Genomic DNA, 18,342 nt, shown 5'->3' with positions numbered 1-18,342 from the left:
AAAAAGGGATGTGTCCACGTTGTGTTGTTGGCCATTTCCTTTCGTGGGTGCTAGGCCTTCCCGCACAAGTGAGGTACCATTTTTATCGGGAGACTTTGGGAAACGCTGGGTGGATGGAAATTTGTGGCTCCTCTCAGATTCCAGAACTTTCTGGCACCGAAATGTGAGGAAAATGTGTTTTTTTAGCCAAATTTTGAGGTTTGCAAAGGATTCTGGGTAACAGAACCTGGTCAGAGCCCCACAAGTCACCCCATCTTGGATTCCCCTAGGTATCTAGTTTTAAAAAATGCATAGGTTTGGTAGGGTTCCCTAGGTGCCGGCTGAGCTAGGGGCCAAAATCTACAGGTAGGCACTTTGCAAAAAAATGCCTCTGTTTTCTTTAAAAAAGAAAATGGGATGTGTCCACGTTGTATTGTTGGCCATTTCTTTTCGTGGGCGCTAGGCCTTCCCGCACAAGTGAGGTACCATTTTTATCGGGAGACTTTGGGAAACGCTGGGTGGATGCAAATTTGTGGCTCCTCTCAGATTCCAGAACTTTCTGTCACCGAAATGTGAGGAAAATTTGTTTTTTTAGCCAAATTTTGAGGTTTGCAAAGGATTCTGGGTAACAGAACCTGGTCAGAGCCCCACAAGTCACCCCATCTTGGATTTCCCTAGGTCTCTAGTTTTAAAAAATGCACAGGTTTGGTAGGTTTCCCTAGGCGCCGGCTGAGCTAGGGGCCAAAATCTACAGGTAGGCACTTTGCAAAAAACACCTCTGTTTTCTTTCAAAAAATTTGATGTGTCCACGTTGTGTTTTGTGGCATTTCCTGTTGCGGGCGCTAGGCCTACCCAAACAAGTAATGTATCATTTTTATATCGGGACACTTGGGGGAATGCTGGTGGAAGGAAATTTGTGGCTCCTCTCAGATCCCAGAACTTCCTGTCATCGCTATGTGAGGAAAATGTGTTTTTTTAGCCAAATTTTGCGGTTTGCAAAGGATTCTGGGTAACAGAACCTGGTCAGAGCCCCACAAGTCACCCCATCTTGGATTCCCCTAGGTCTCTAGTTTTCAACAATGCACATGTTTGGTAGGTTTCCCTAGGTTCCGGCTGAGCTAGAGGCCACAATCTACAGGTAGGCACTTGGCAAAAAACAGCTCTGTTTTCTGTCAAAAAATGGGATGTGTCCACGTTGTGTTTTGGGGCATTTCCTGTCGCGGACTCTAGGCCTACCCACACAAGTGAGGTATCATTTTTATCGGGAGACTTGGGGGAACGCTGGGTGGAAGGAAATTCGTGCCTCCTCTCAGATTCCAGAACTTTCTGCCACAGAAATGTTAGGAACATGTGTTTTTTTAGCCAAATTTTGAGGTTTGCAAAGGATTCTGGGTAACAGAACCTGGTCAGAGCCCCACAAGTCACCCCATCTTGGGTTCCCCTAGGTCTCTAGTTTTAAAAAATGCACAGGTTTGTTGGTTTCCCTAGGTGCCGGCTGAGCTAGAGGCCAAAATCTACAGGTAGGCACTTTGCAAAAAACACCTCTGTTTTCTTTCAAAAAATGGGATGTGTCCACATTGCGTTTTGGGGCATTTCCTGTCGCGGGCGCTAGGCCTACCCACACAAGTGAGGTATCATTTTTATCGGGAGACTTGGGAGAACGCTGGGTGGAAGGAAATTTGTGGCTCCTCTCTGATTCCAGAACTTTCTGTCACCAAAATGTGAGGAAAATGTGTTATTTTAGACACATTTTGGGGTTTGCAAAGGATTCTGGGTAACAGAACCTGGTCAGAGCCCCACAAGTCACCCCATCTTAAATTCCCCTAGGTCTCTAGTTTTAAAAAATGCACAGGTTTGGTAGGTTTCCCTAGGTGCCGGCTGAGCTAGAGGCCAAAATCTACAGGTAGGCACTTTTCAAAAAACACCTCTGTTTTCTTTCAAAAAAATGGGATGTGTCCACGTTGCGTTTTGGTGCGTTTCCTGTCACAGGCGCTAGGCCTACCCACACAAGTGAGGTATCATTTTTATCGGGACACTTGGGGGAACGCTGGGTGGATGGAAATTTGTGCCTCTTCTCAGATTCCAGAACTTTCTGCCACAGAAATGTGAGGAACATGTGTTTTTTTAGCCAAATTTTGAGGTTTGCAAAGGATTCTGGGTAACAGAACCTGGTCAGAGCCCCACAAGTCACCCCATCTTGGATTCCCCTAGGTCTCTAGTTTTCAAAAATGCACAGGTTTGTTGGTTTCCCTAGGTGCCGGCTGAGCTAAGGGCCAAAATCTACAGGTAGGCACTTGGCAAAAAAACACCTCTGTTTTCTGTTAAAAAATGGGATGTGTCAACGTTGCGTTTTGGGGCATTTCCTGTTGCGGGCGCTAGGCCTACCCACACAAGTGAGGTATCATTTTTATCGGGAGACTTGGGGGAACGCTGGGTGGAAGGAAATTTGTGCCTCCTCTCAGATTCCAGAACTTTCTGCCACAGAAATGTGAGGAACATGTGTTTTTTTAGCCAAATTTTGAGGTTTGCAATGGATTCTGGGTAACAGAACCTGGTCAGAGCCCCACAAGTCACCCCATCTTCGATTCCCCTAGGTCTCTAGTTTTCAAAAGTGCACAGGTTTGGTAGGTTTCCCTAGGTGCCGGCTGAGCTAGAGGCCAAAATCTACAGGTTGGCACTTTGCAAAAAACACCTCTGTTTTCTTTCAAAAAATGGGATGTGTCCACGTTGCGTTTTGGGGCATTTCCTGTCGCGGGCGCTAGGCCTACCCACACAAGTGAGGAATCATTTTTATCGGGAGACTTGGGGAAATTCTGGGTGGAAGGAAATTTGTGGCTCCTCTCTGATTCCAGAAATTTCTGTCACCAAAATGTGAGGAAAATGTGTTATTTTAGACAAATTTTGAGGTTTGCAAAGGATTCTGGGTAACAGAACCTGGTCAGAGCCCCACAAGTCACCCCATCTTGGATTTCCCTAGGTCTCTAGTTTTAAAAAATGCACAGGTTTGGTAGGTTTCCCTAGGCGCCGGCTGAGCTAGGGGCCAAAATCTACAGGTAGGCACTTTGCAAAAAACACCTCTGTTTTCTTTCAAAAAATTTGATGTGTCCACGTTGTGTTTTGTGGCATTTCCTGTTGCGGGCGCTAGGCCTACCCAAACAAGTAAGGTATCATTTTTATATCGGGACACTTGGGGGAATGCTGGTGGAAGGAAATTTGTGGCTCCTCTCAGATCCCAGAACTTCCTGTCATCGCTATGTGAGGAAAATGTGTTTTTTTAGCCAAATTTTGCGGTTTGCAAAGGATTCTGGGTAACAGAACCTGGTCAGAGCCCCACAAGTCACCCCATCTTAAATTCCCCTAGGTCTCTAGTTTTAAAAAATGCACAGGTTTGGTAGGTTTCCCTAGGTGCCGGCTGAGCTAGAGGCCAAAATCTACAGGTAGGCACTTTTCAAAAAACACCTCTGTTTTCTTTAAAAAAAATGGGATGTGTCCACGTTGCGTTTTGGTGCGTTTCCTGTCACAGGCGCTAGGCCTACCCACACAAGTGAGGTATCATTTTTATCGGGACACTTGGGGGAACGCTGGGTGGATGGAAATTTGTGCCTCCTCTCAGATTCCAGAACTTTCTGCCACAGAAATGTGAGGAACATGTGTTTTTTTAGCCAAATTTTGAGGTTTGCAAAGGATTCTGGGTAACAGAACCTGGTCAGAGCCCCACAAGTCACCCCATCTTGGATTCCCCTAGGTCTCTAGTTTTCAAAAATGCACAGGTTTGTTGGTTTCCCTAGGTGCCGGCTGAGCTAAGGGCCAAAATCTACAGGTAGGCACTTGGCAAAAAAACACCTCTGTTTTCTGTTAAAAAATGGGATGTGTCAACGTTGCGTTTTGGGGCATTTCCTGTTGCGGGCGCTAGGCCTACCCACACAAGTGAGGTATCATTTTTATCGGGAGACTTGGGGGAACGCTGGGTGGAAGGAAATTTGTGCCTCCTCTCAGATTCCAGAACTTTCTGCCACAGAAATGTGAGGAACATGTGTTTTTTTAGCCAAATTTTGAGGTTTGCAATGGATTCTGGGTAACAGAACCTGGTCAGAGCCCCACAAGTCACCCCATCTTCGATTCCCCTAGGTCTCTAGTTTTCAAAAGTGCACAGGTTTGGTAGGTTTCCCTAGGTGCCGGCTGAGCTAGAGGCCAAAATCTACAGGTTGGCACTTTGCAAAAAACACCTCTGTTTTCTTTCAAAAAATGGGATGTGTCCACGTTGCGTTTTGGGGCATTTCCTGTCGCGGGCGCTAGGCCTACCCACACAAGTGAGGTATCATTTTTATCGGGAGACTTGGGGAAATTCTGGGTGGAAGGAAATTTGTGGCTCCTCTCTGATTCCAGAAATTTCTGTCACCAAAATGTGAGGAAAATGTGTTATTTTAGACAAATTTTGAGGTTTGCAAAGGATTCTGGGTAACAGAACCTGGTCAGAGCCCCACAAGTCACCCCATCTTGGATTTCCCTAGGTCTCTAGTTTTAAAAAATGCACAGGTTTGGTAGGTTTCCCTAGGCGCCGGCTGAGCTAGGGGCCAAAATCTACAGGTAGGCACTTTGCAAAAAACACCTCTGTTTTCTTTCAAAAAATTTGATGTGTCCACGTTGTGTTTTGTGGCATTTCCTGTTGCGGGCGCTAGGCCTACCCAAACAAGTAAGGTATCATTTTTATATCGGGACACTTGGGGGAATGCTGGTGGAAGGAAATTTGTGGCTCCTCTCAGATCCCAGAACTTCCTGTCATCGCTATGTGAGGAAAATGTGTTTTTTTAGCCAAATTTTGCGGTTTGCAAAGGATTCTGGGTAACAGAACCTGGTCAGAGCCCCACAAGTCACCCCATCTTGGATTCCCCTAGGTCTCTAGTTTTCAACAATGCACATGTTTGGTAGGTTTCCCTAGGTTCCGGCTGAGCTAGAGGCCACAATCTACAGGTAGGCACTTGGCAAAAAACAGCTCTGTTTTCTGTCAAAAAATGGGATGTGTCCACGTTGTGTTTTGGGGCATTTCCTGTCGCGGACTCTAGGCCTACCCACACAAGTGAGGTATCATTTTTATCGGGAGACTTGGGGGAACGCTGGGTGGAAGGAAATTCGTGCCTCCTCTCAGATTCCAGAACTTTCTGCCACAGAAATGTTAGGAACATGTGTTTTTTTAGCCAAATTTTGAGGTTTGCAAAGGATTCTGGGTAACAGAACCTGGTCAGCGCCCCACAAGTCACCCCATCTTGGGTTCCCCTAGGTCTCTAGTTTTAAAAAATGCACAGGTTTGTTGGTTTCCCTAGGTGCCGGCTGAGCTAGAGGCCAAAATCTACAGGTAGGCACTTTGCAAAAAACACCTCTGTTTTCTTTCAAAAAATGGGATGTGTCCACATTGCGTTTTGGGGCATTTCCTGTCGTGGGCGCTAGGCCTACCCACACAAGTGAGGTATCATTTTTATCGGGAGACTTGGGAGAACGCTGGGTGGAAGGAAATTTGTGGCTCCTCTCTGATTCCAGAACTTTCTGTCACCAAAATGTGAGGAAAATGTGTTATTTTAGACACATTTTGGGGTTTGCAAAGGATTCTGGGTAACAGAACCTGGTCAGAGCCCCACAAGTCACCCCATCTTAAATTCCCCTAGGTCTCTAGTTTTAAAAAATGCACAGGTTTGGTAGGTTTCCCTAGGTGCCGGCTGAGCTAGAGGCCAAAATCTACAGGTAGGCACTTTTCAAAAAACACCTCTGTTTTCTTTCAAAAAAATGGGATGTGTCCACGTTGCGTTTTGGTGCGTTTCCTGTCACAGGCGCTAGGCCTACCCACACAAGTGAGGTATCATTTTTATCGGGACACTTGGGGGAACGCTGGGTGGATGGAAATTTGTGCCTCCTCTCAGATTCCAGAACTTTCTGCCACAGAAATGTGAGGAACATGTGTTTTTTTAGCCAAATTTTGAGGTTTGCAAAGGATTCTGGGTAACAGAACCTGGTCAGAGCCCCACAAGTCACCCCATCTTGGATTCCCCTAGGTCTCTAGTTTTCAAAAATGCACAGGTTTGTTGGTTTCCCTAGGTGCCGGCTGAGCTAAGGGCCAAAATCTACAGGTAGGCACTTGGCAAAAAAACACCTCTGTTTTCTGTAAAAAAATGGGATGTGTCCACGTTGTGTTTTGGGGCATTTCCTGTTGCGGGCGCTAGACCTACCCACACAAGTGAGGTACCGTTTTTATCGGGAGACTTGGGGGAACACTGGGTGGAAGGAAATTTTGGCTCCTCTCAGATTCCAGAACTTTCTGTCACCGAAATGTGTGGAAAATTTGTTTTTTTAGCCAAATTTTGAGGTTTGCAAAGGATTCTGGGTAACAGAACCTGGTCAGAGCACCACAAGTCACCCCATCTTGGATTCCCCTAGTTATCTAGTTTTATAAAATGCATAGGTTTGGTAGGTGTTCCTAGGTGGCGGCTGAGCTAAGGGCCAAAATCTACAGGTAGGCACTTGGCAAAAAAACACCTCTGTTTTCTGTAAAAAAATGGGATGTGTCCACGTTGTGTTTTGGGGCATTTCCGATTGCGGGCGCTAGACCTACCCACACAAGTGAGGTACCATTTTTATCGGGAGACTTGTGGGAACGCTGGGTGGAAGGAAATTTGTGGCTCCTCTCAGATTCCAGAATTTCCTGTCACCGAAATGTGAGAAAAATTTGTTTTTTTAGCCAAATTTTGAGGTTTGCAAAGGATTCTGGGTAACAGAACCTGGTCAGAGCCCCACAAGTCACCCCATCTTGGATTCCCCTAGGTCTCTAGTTTTCAACAATGCACATGTTTGGTAGGTTTCCCTAGGTGTCGGCTGAACTAGAGGCCAAAATCTACAGGTAGGCACTTTGCAAAAAACACCTCTGTTTTCTTTCAAAAAATGTGATGTGTCCGCGTTGCGTTTTGGGGCATTTCCTGTCGCGGGTGCTAGGCCTACACACACAAGTGAGGTATCATGTTTATCGGGAGACTTGGGGGAATGCTGGGTGGAAGGAAATTTGTGGCTCCTCTCTGATTCCAGAACTTTCTGTCACTAAAATGTGAGGAAAATGTGTTTTTTTAGCCAAATTTTGAGGTTTGCAAAGGATTCTGGGTAACAGAACCTGGTCAGAGCCCCACAAGTCACCCGATCTTGGATTCCCCTAGGTCTCTAGTTGTCAAAAATGCACAGGTTTGGTAGGTTTCCCTGGGTGGAGGCTGAGCTAAGGGCCAAAATCTACAGGTAGGCACTTGGCAAAAAAACACCTCTGTTTTCTGTAAAAAAAAAGGGATGTGTCCACGTTGTGTTGTTGGCCATTTCCTTTCGTGGGCGCTAGGCCTTCCCGCACAAGTGAGGTACCATTTTTATCGGGAGACTTTGGGAAACGCTGGGTGGATGGAAATTTGTGGCTCCTCTCAGATTCCAGAACTTTCTGTCACCGAAATGTGTGGAAAATTTGTTTTTTTTAGCCAAATTTTGAGGTTTGCAAAGGATTCTGGGTAACAGAACCTGGTCAGAGCACCACAAGTCACCCCATCTTGGATTCCCCTAGTTATCTAGTTTTATAAAATGCATAGGTTTGGTAGGTTTCCCTAGGTGGCGGCTGAGCTAAGGGCCAAAATCTACAGGTAGGCACTTGGCAAAAAAACACCTCTGTTTTCTGTAAAAAAATGGGATGTGTCCACGTTGTGTTTTGGGGCATTTCCGATTGCGGGCGCTAGACCTACCCACACAAGAGAGGTACCATTTTTATCGGGAGACTTGTGGGAACGCTGGGTGGAAGGAAATTTGTGGCTCCTCTCAGATTCCAGAATTTCCTGTCACCGAAATGTGAGAAAAAATTGTTTTTTTAGCCAAATTTTGAGGTTTGCAAAGGATTCTGGGTAACAGAACCTGGTCAGAGCCCCACAAGTCACCCCATCTTGGATTCCCCTAGGTCTCTAGTTTTCAACAATGCACATGTTTGGTAGGTTTCCCTAGGTGTCGGCTGAACTAGAGGCCAAAATCTACAGGTAGGCACTTTGCAAAAAACACCTCTGTTTTCTTTCAAAAAATGTGATGTGTCCGCGTTGCGTTTTGGGGCATTTCCTGTCGCGGGCGCTAGGCCTACACACACAAGTGAGGTATCATGTTTATCGGGAGACTTGGGGGAATGCTGGGTGGAAGGAAATTTGTGGCTCCTCTCTGATTCCAGAACTTTCTGTCACTAAAATGTGAGGAAAATGTGTTTTTTTAGCCAAATTTTGAGGTTTGCAAAGGATTCTGGGTAACAGAACCTGGTCAGAGCCCCACAAGTCACCCGATCTTGGATTCCCCTAGGTCTCTAGTTGTCAAAAATGCACAGGTTTGGTCGGTTTCCCTGGGTGGAGGCTGAGCTAAGGGCTAAAATCTACAGGTAGGCACTTGGCAAAAAAACACCTCTGTTTTCTGTAAAAAAAAAAGGGATGTGTCCACGTTGTGTTGTTGGCCATTTCCTTTCGTGGGCGCTAGGCCTTCCCGCACAAGTGAGGTACCATTTTTATCGGGAGACTTTGGGAAACGCTGGGTGGATGGAAATTTGTGGCTCCTCTCAGATTCCAGAACTTTCTGGCACCGAAATGTGAGGAAAATGTGTTTTTTTAGCCAAATTTTGAGGTTTGCAAAGGATTCTGGGTAACAGAACCTGGTCAGAGCCCCACAAGACACCCCATCTTGGATTCCCCTAGGTATCTAGTTTTAAAAAATGCATAGGTTTGGTAGGGTTCCCTAGGTGCCGGCTGAGCTAGGGGCCAAAATCTACAGGTAGGCACTTTGCAAAAAACGCCTCTGTTTTCTTTAAAAAAAAAATGGGATGTGTCCACGTTGTATTGTTGGCCATTTCCTTTCGTGGGCGCTAGGCCTTCCCGCACAAGTGAGGTACCATTTTTATCGGGAGACTTTGGGAAACGCTGGGTGGATGGAAATTTGTGGCTCCTCTCAGATTCCAGAACTTTCTGTCACCGAAATGTGAGGAAAATGTTTTTTTTAGCCAAATTTTGAGGTTTGCAAAGGATTCTGGGTAACAGAACCTGGTCAGAGCCCCACAAGTCACCCGATCTTGGATTCCCCTAGGTCTCTAATTGTCAAAAATGCACAGGTTTGGTAGGTTTCCCTGGGTGGCGGCTGAGCTAAGGGCCAAAATCTACAGGTAGGCACTTGGCAAAAAAACACCTCTGTTTTCTGTAAAAAAAAGGGATGTGTCCACGTTGTGTTGTTGGCCATTTCCTTTCGTGGGCGCTAGGCCTTCCCGCACAAGTGAAGTACCATTTTTATCGGGAGACTTTGGGAAACGCTGGGTGGATGGAAATTTGTGGCTCCTCTCAGATTCCAGAACTTTCTGTCACCGAAATGTGAGGAAAATGTGTTTTTTTAGCCAAATTTTGAGGTTTGCAAAGGATTCTGGGTAACAGAACCTGGTCAGAGCCCCACAAGTCACCCCATCTTGGATTCCCCTAGGTCTCTAGTTTTCAACAATGCACATGTTTGGTAGGTTTCCCTAGGTGTCGGCTGAACTAGAGGCCAAAATCTACAGGTAGGCACTTTGCAAAAAACACCTCTGTTTTCTTTCAAAAAATGTGATGTGTCCACGTTGCGTTTTGGGGCATTTCCTGTCGCGGGCGCTAGGCCTACACACACAAGTGAGGTATCATGTTTATCGGGAGACTTGGGGGAATGCTGGGTGGAAGGAATTTTGTGGCTCCTCTCTGATTCCAGAACTTTCTGTCACTAAAATGTGAGGAAAATGTGTTTTTTTTAGCCAAATTTTAAGGTTTGCAAAGGATTCTGGGTAACAGAACCTGGTCAGAGCCCCACAAGTCACCCGATCTTGGATTCCCCTAGGTCTCTAGTTGTCAAAAATGCACAGGTTTGGTAGGTTTCCCTGGGTGGCGGCTGAGCTAAGGGCCAAAATCTACAGGTAGGCACTTGGCAAAAAAACACCTCTGTTTTCTGTAAAAAAAAGGGATGTGTCCACGTTGTGTTGTTGGCCATTTCCTTTCGTGGGCGCTAGGCCTTCCCACACAAGTGAGGTACCATTTTTATCGGGAGACTTTGGGAAACGCTGGGTGGATGGAAATTTGTGTCTCCTCTCAGATTCCAGAATTTTCTGGCACCGAAATGTGAGGAAAATGTGTTTTTTTAGCCAGATTTTGAGGTTTGCAAAGGATTCTGGGTAACAGAACCTGGTCAGAGCCCCACAAGTCACCCCATCTTGGATTCCCCTAGGTGTCTAGTTTTAAAAAATGCATAGGTTTGGTAGGGTTCCCTAGGTGCCGGCTGAGCTAGGGGCCAAAATCTACAGGTAGGCACTTTGCAAAAAACGCCTCTGTTTTCTTTAAAAAAAAAAAATGGGATGTGTCCACGTTGAATTGTTGGCCATTTCCTTTCGTGGGCGCTAGGCCTTCCCGCACAAGTGAGGTACCATTTTTATCGGGAGACTTTGGGAAACGCTGGGTGGATGGAAATTTGTGGCTCCTCTCAGATTCCAGAACTTTCTGTCACCGAAATGTGAGGAAAATGTGTTTTTTTAGCCAAATTTTGAGGTTTGCAAAGGATTCTGGGTAACAGAACCTGGTCAGAGCCCCACAAGTCACCCCATCTTGGATTCCCCTAGGTCTCTAGTTTTCAAAAATGCACAGGTTTGTTGGTTTCCCTAGGTGCCGGCTGAGCTAGAAGCCAAAATCTACAGGTAGGCACTTTGCAAAAAACAGCTCTGTTTTCTTTCAAAAAATGGGATGTGTCCACGTTGCGTTTTGGGGCATTTCCTGTTGCGGGCGCTAGGCCTACCCACACAAGTGAGGTATCATTTTTATCGGGAGACTTGGGGGAACGCTGGGTGGAAGGAAATTTGTGCCTCCTCTCAGATTCCAGAACTTTCTGCCACTGAAATGTGAAGAACATGTGTTTTTTTAGACAAATTTTGAGGTTTGCAAAGGATTCTGGGTAACAGAACCTGGTCAGAGCCCCACAAGTCACCCCATCTTCGATTCCCCTAGGTCTCTAGTTTTCAAAAGTGCACAGGTTTGGTAGGTTTCCCTAGGTGCCGGCTGAGCTAGAGGCCAAAATCTACAGGTAGGCACTTTGCAAAAAACAGCTCTGTTTTCTTTCAAAAAATGGGATGTGTCCACGTTGCGTTTTGGGGCATTTCCTGTCGCGGGCGCTAGGCCTACCCACACAAGTGAGGTATCATTTTTATCGGGAGACTTGGGGAAATGCTGGTTGGAAGGAAATTTGTGGCTCCTCTCTGATTCCAGAACTTTCTGTCACCAAAATGTGAGGAAAATGTGTTATTTTAGCCAAATTTTGAGGTTTGCAAAGGATTCTGGGTAACAGAACCTGGTCAGAGCCCCACAAGTCACCCCATCTTGGATTCTCCTAGGTCTCTCGTTTTCAAAAATGCACAGGTTTGTTGGTTTCCCTAGGTGCCGGCTGAGCTAAGGGCCAAAATCTACAGGTAGGCACTTGGCAAAAAAACACCTCTGTTTTCTGTAAAAAAATGGGATGTGTCCACGTTGTGTTTTGGGGCATTTCCTGTTGCGGGCGCTAGACCTACCCACACAAGTGAGGTACCATTTTTATCGGGAGACTTGTGGGAACGCTGGGTGGAAGGAAATTTGTGGCTCCTCTCAGATTCCAGAATTTCCTGTCACCGAAATGTGAGAAAAATGTGTTTTTTTAGCCAAATTTTGAGGTTTGCAAAGGATTCTGGGTAACAGAACCTGGTCAGAGCCCCACAAGTCACCCCATCTTGGATTCCCCTAGGTCTCTAGTTTTCAACAATGCACATGTTTGGTAGGTTTCCCTAGGTGTCGGCTGAACTAGAGGCCAAAATCTACAGGTAGGCACTTTGCAAAAAACACCTCTGTTTTCTTTCAAAAAATGTGATGTGTCCACGTTGCGTTTTGGGGCATTTCCTGTCGCGGGCGCTAGGCCTACACACACAAGTGAGGTATCATGTTTATCGGGAGACTTGGGGGAATGCTGGGTGGAAGGAAATTTGTGGCTCCTCTCTGATTCCAGAACTTTCTGTCACTAAAATGTGAGGAAAATTTGTTTTTTTAGCCAAATTTTGAGGTTTGCAAAGGATTCTGGGTAACAGAACCTGGTCAGAGCCCCACAAGTCACCCGATCTTGGATTCCCCTAGGTCTCTAGTTGTCAAAAATGCACAGGTTTGGTAGGTTTCCCTGGGTGGCGGCTGAGCTAAGGGCCAAAATCTACAGGTAGGCACTTGGCAAAAAAACACCTCTGTTTTCTGTAAAAAAAAGGGATGTGTCCACGTTGTGTTGTTGGCCATTTCCTTTCGTGGGCGCTAGGCCTTCCCGCACAAGTGAGGTACCATTTTTATCGGGAGACTTTGGGAAACGCTGGGTGGATGGAAATTTGTGGCTCCTCTCAGATTCCAGAACTTTCTGGCACCGAAATGTGAGGAAAATGTGTTTTTTTAGCCAAATTTTGAGGTTTGCAAAGGATTCTGGGTAACAGAACCTGGTCAGAGCCCCACAAGTCACCCGACTCTTGCATTCCCCTAGGTCTCTAGTTGTCAAAAATGCACAGGTTTGGTAGGTTTCCCTGGGTGGCGGCTGAGCTAAGGGCCAAAATCTACAGGTAGGCACTTGGCAAAAAAACACCTCTGTTTTCTGTAAAAAAAAGGGATGTGTCCACGTTGTGTTGTTGGCCATTTCCTTTCGTGGGCGCTAGGCCTTCCCGCACAAGTGAAGTACCATTTTTATCGGGAGACTTTGGGAAACGCTGGGTGGATGGAAATTTGTGGCTCCTCTCAGATTCCAGAACTTTCTGGCACCGAAATGTGAGGAAAATGTGTTTTTTTAGCCAAATTTTGAGGTTTGCAAAGGATTCTGGGTAACAGAACCTGGTCAGAGCCCCACAAGTCACCCCATCTTGGATTCCCCTAGGTATCTAGTTTTAAAAAATGCATAGGTTTGGTAGGGTTCCCTAGGTGCCGGCTGAGCTAGGGGCCAAAATCTACAGGTAGGCACTTTGCAAAAAACGCCTCTGTTTTCTTTAAAAAAAAAAATGGGATGTGTCCACGTTGTATTGTTGGCCATTTCCTTTCGTGGGCGCTAGGCCTTCCCGCACAAGTGAGGTACCATTTTTATCGGGAGACTTTGGGAAACGCTGGGTGGATGGAAATTTGTGGCTCCTCTCAGATTCCAGAACTTTCTGTCACCGAAATGTGAGGAAAATTGGTTTTTTTACCCAAATTTTGAGGTTTGCAAAGGATTCTGGGTAACAGAACCTGGTCAGAGCCCCACAAGTCACCCCATCTTGGATTCCCCTAGGTCTCTAGTTTTCAACAATGCACAGGTTTGGTAGGTTTCCCTGGGTGCCGGCTGAGCTAAGGGCCAAAATCTACACGTAGGCACTTGGCAAAAAAATACCTCTGTTTTCTGTAAAAAAAAAAGGGATGTGTCCACGTTGTGTTGTTGGCCATTTCCTTTTGTGGGCTCTAGGCCTTCCCGCACAAGTGAGGTACCATTTTTATCGGGAGACTTTGGGAAACGCTGGGTGGATGGAAATTTGTGGCTCCTCTCAGATTCCAGAACTTTCTGGCACCGAAATGTGAGGAAAATGTGTTTTTTTAGCAAAATTTTGAGGTTTGCAAAGGATTCTGGGTAACAGAACCTGGTCAGAGCCCCACAAGTCACCCCATCTTGGATTCCCCTAGGTATCTAGTTTTAAAAAATGCACAGGTTTGGTAGGTTTCCCTGGGTGGCGGCTGAGCTAGGGGCCAAAATCTACAGGTGGGCACTTGGCAAAAAAACACCTCTGTTTCCTTTAAAAAAAAAATGGGATGTGTCCACGTTGTATTGTTGGCCATTTCCTTTCGTGGGCGCTAGGCCTTCCCGCACAAGTGAGGTACCATTTGTATCGGGAGACTTTGGGAAACGCTGGGTGGATGGAAATTTGTGGTTCCTCTCAGATTCCAGAACTTTCTGTCACCGAAATGTGAGGAAAATGTGTTTTTTTAGCCAAATTTTGAGGTTTGCAAAGGATTCTGGGTAACAGAACCTGGTCAGAGCCCCACAAGTCACCCCATCTTGGATTTCCCTAGGTCTCTAGTTTTAAAAAATGCACAGGTTTGGTAGGTTTCCCTAGGCGCCGGCTGAGCTAGGGGCCAAAATCTACAGGTAGGCACTTGGCAAAAAACACCTCTGTTTTCTTTCAAAAAATTTGATGTGTCCACGTTGTGTTTTGTGGCATTTCCTGTTGCGGGCGCTAGGCCTACCCAAACAAGTAAGGTATCATTTTTATATCGGGACACTTGGGGGAACGCTGGGTGGAAGGAAATTTGTGGCTCCTCTCAGATTCCAGAACTTCCTGTCATCGCTATGTGAGGAAAATGTGTTTTTTTAGCCAAATTTTGAGGTTTGCAAAGGATTCTGGGTAACAGAACCTGGTCAGAGCCCCACAAGTCACCCCATCTTGGATTCCCCTAGGTATCTAGTTTTAAAAAATGCATAGGTTTGGTAGGGTTCCCTAGGTGCCGGCTGAGCTAGGGGCCAAAATCTACAGGTAGGCACTTTGCAAAAAACGCCTCTGTTTTCTTAAAAAAAAAATGGGATGTGTCCACGTTGTATTGTTGGCCATTTCCTTTCGTGGGCGCTAGGCCTTCCCGCACAAATGAGGTACCATGTTTATCGGGAGACTTTGGGAAACGCTGGGTGGATGGAAATTTGTGGCTCCTCTCAGATTCCAGAACTTTCTGTCACTAAAATGTGAGGAAAATGTGTTTTTTTAGCCAAATTTTGAGGTTTGCAAAGGATTCTGGGTAACAGAACCTGGTCAGAGCCCCACAAGTCACCCAATCTTGGATTCCCCTAGGTCTCTAGTTGTCAAAAATGCACAGGTTTGGTAGGTTTCCCTGGGTGGCGGCTGAGCTAAGGGCCAAAATCTACACGTAGGCACTTGGCAAAAAAATACCTCTGTTTTCTGTAAAAAAAAAAGGGATGTGTCCACGTTGTGTTGTTGGCCATTTCCTTTCGTGGGCGCTAGGCCTTCCCGCACAAGTGAGGTACCATTTTTATCGGGAGACTTTGGGAAACGCTGGGTGGGTGGAAATTTGTGGCTCCTCTCAGATTCCAGAACTTTCTGGCACCGAAATGTGAGGAAAATGTGTTTTTTTAGCAAAATTTTGAGGTTTGCAAAGGATTCTGGGTAACAGAACCTGGTCAGAGCCCCACAAGTCACCCCATCTTGGATTCCCCTAGGTATCTAGTTTTAAAAAATGCACAGGTTTGGTAGGTTTCCCTGGGTGGCGGCTGAGCTAGGGGCCAAAATCTACAGGTAGGCACTTGGCAAAAAAACACCTCTGTTTCCTTTTTAAAAAAAATGGGATGTGTCCACGTTGTACTGTTGGCCATTTCCTTTCGTGGGCGCTAGGCCTTCCCGCACAAGTGAGGTACCATTTTTATCGGGAGACTTTGGGAAACGCTGGGTGGATGGAAATTTGTGGCTCCTCTCAGATTCCAGAACTTTCTGTCACCGAAATGTGAGGAAAATTTGTTTTTTTAGCCAAATTTTGAGGTTTGCAAAGGATTCTGGGTAACAGAACCTGGTCAGAGCCCCACAAGTCACCCCATCTTGGATTTCCCTAGGTCTCTAGTTTTAAAAAATGCACAGGTTTGGTAGGTTTCCCTAGGCGCCGGCTGAGCTAGGGGCTAAAATCTACAGGTAGGCACTTTGCAAAAAACACCTCTGTTTTCTTTCAAAAAATTTGATGTGTCCACGTTGTGTTTTGTGGCATTTCCTGTTGCGGGCGCTAGGCCTACCCAAACAAGTAAGGTATCATTTTTATATCGGGACACTTGGGGGAACGCTGGGTGGAAGGAAATTTGTGGCTCCTCTCAGATTCCAGAACTTCCTGTCATCGCTATGTGAGGAAAATGTGTTTTTTTAGCCAAATTTTGAGGTTTGCAAAAGATTCTGGGTAACAGAACCTGGTCAGAGCCCCACAAGTCACCCCATCTTGGATTCCCCTAGGTATCTAGTTTTAAAAAATGCATAGGTTTGGTAGGGTTCCCTAGCTGCCGGCTGAGCTAGGGGCCAAAATCTACAGGTAGGCACTTTGCAAAAAACGCCTCTGTTTTCTTTTAAAAAAAATGGGATGTGTCCACGTTGTATTGTTGGCCATTTCCTTTCGTGGACGCTAGGCCTTCCCGCACAAATGAGGTACCATGTTTATCTGGAGACTTTGGGAAACGCTGGGTGGATGGAAATTTGTGGCTCCTCTCAGATTCCAGAACTTTCTGTCACTAAAATGTGAGGAAAATGTGTTTTTTTAGCCAAATTTTGAGGTTTGCAAAGGATTCTGGGTAACAGAACCTGGTCAGAGCCCCACAAGTCACCCGATCTTGGATTCCCCTAGGTCTCTAGTTGTCAAAAATGCACAGGTTTGGTAGGTTTCCCTGGGTGGCGGCTGAGCTAAGGGCCAAAATCTACAGGTAGGCACTTGGCAAAAAAACACCTCTGTTTTCTGTAAAAAAAAAGGGATGTGTCCACGTTGTGTTGTTGGCCATTTCCTTTCGTGGGCGCTAGGCCTTCCCGCACAAGTGAGGTACCATTTTTATCGGGAGACTTTGGGAAACGCTGGGTGGATGGAAATTTGTGGCTCCTCTCAGATTCCAGAACTTCCTGGCACCAAAATGTGAGGAAAATGTGTTTTTTTAGCCAAATTTTGAGGTTTGCAAAGGATTCTGGGTAACAGAACCTGGTCAGAGCCCCACAAGTCACCCCATCTTGGATTTCCCTAGGTCTCTAGTTTTAAAAAATGCACAGGTTTGGTAGGTTTCCCTAGGCGCCGGCTGAGCTAGGGGCCAAAATCTGCAGGTAGGCACTTTGCAAAAAACACCTCTGTTTTCTTTCAAAAAATTTGATGTGTCCACGTTGTGTTTTGTGGCATTTCCTGTTGCGAGCGCTAGGCCTACCCAAACAAGTAAGGTATCATTTTTATATCGGGACACTTGGGGGAACGCTGGGTGGAAGGAAATTTGTGGCTCCTCTCAGATTCCAGAACTTCCTGTCATCGCTATGTGAGGAAAATGTTTTTTTTTAGCCAAATTTTGCGGTTTGCAAAGGATTCTGGGTAACAGAACCTGGTCAGAGCCCCACAAGTCACCCCATCTTGGGTTCCCCTAGGTCTCTAGTTTTCAACAATGCACATGTTTGGTAGGTTTCCCTAGGTTCCGGCTGAGCTAGAGGCCAAAATCTACAGGTAGGCACTTGGCAAAAAACAGCTCTGTTTTCTGTCAAAAAATGGGATGTGTCCACGTTGTGTTTTGGGGCATTTCCTGTCGCGGGCTCTAGGCCTACCCACACAAGTGAGGTATCATTTTTATCGGGAGACTTGGGAGAACGCTGGGTGGAAGGAAATTTGTGGCTCCTCTCTGATTCCAGAACTTTCTGTCACCAAAATGTGAGGAAAATGTGTTATTTTAGACACATTTTGGGGTTTGCAAAGGATTCTGGGTAACAGAACCTGGTCAGAGCCCCACAAGTCACCCCATCTTAAATTCCCCTAGGTCTCTAGTTTTAAAAAATGCACAGGTTTGGTAGGTTTCCCTAGGTGCCGACTGAGCTAGAGGCCAAAATCTACAGATAGGCACTTTTCAAAAAACACCTCTGTTTTCTTTCAAAAAAATGGGATGTGTCCACTTTGCGTTTTGGTGCGTTTCCTGTCACAGGCGCTAGGCCTACTCACACAAGTGAGGTATCATTTTTATCGGGAGACTTGGGGGAACGCTGGGTGGAAGGAAATTTGTGCCTCCTCTCATATTCCAGAACTTTCTGCCACAGAAATGTGAGAAACATGTGTTTTTTTAGCCAAATTTTGAGGTTTGCAAAGGATTCTGGGTAACAGAACCTGGTCAGAGCCCCACAAGTCACCCCATCTTCGATTCCCCTACGTCTCTAGTTTTCAAAAGTGCACAGGTTTGGTAGGTTTCCCTAGGTGCCGGCTGAGCTAGAGGCCAAAATCTACAGGTAGGCACTTTGCAAAAACACCTCTGTTTTCTTTCAAAAAATGGGATGTGTCCACGTTGCGTTTTGGGGCATTTCCTGTCGCGGGCGCTAGGCCTACCCACACAAGTGAGGTATCATTTTTATCGGGAGACTTGGGGAAATGCTGGTTGGAAGGAAATTTGTGGCTCCTCTCTGATTCCAGAACTTTCTGTCACCAAAATGTGAGGAAAATGTGTTATTTTAGACAAATTTTGAGGTTTGCAAAGGATTCTGGGTAACAGAACCTGGTCAGAGCCCCACAAGTCACCCCATCTTAAATTCCCCTAGGTCTCTAGTTTTCA

Source organism: Pleurodeles waltl, chromosome 1_2 (assembly GCF_031143425.1).
Source record: "Pleurodeles waltl isolate 20211129_DDA chromosome 1_2, aPleWal1.hap1.20221129, whole genome shotgun sequence".
NCBI classification, from domain to species: Eukaryota; Metazoa; Chordata; class Amphibia; order Caudata; family Salamandridae; genus Pleurodeles; species Pleurodeles waltl.
Note: the sequence above shows the minus strand (reverse complement) of the source record.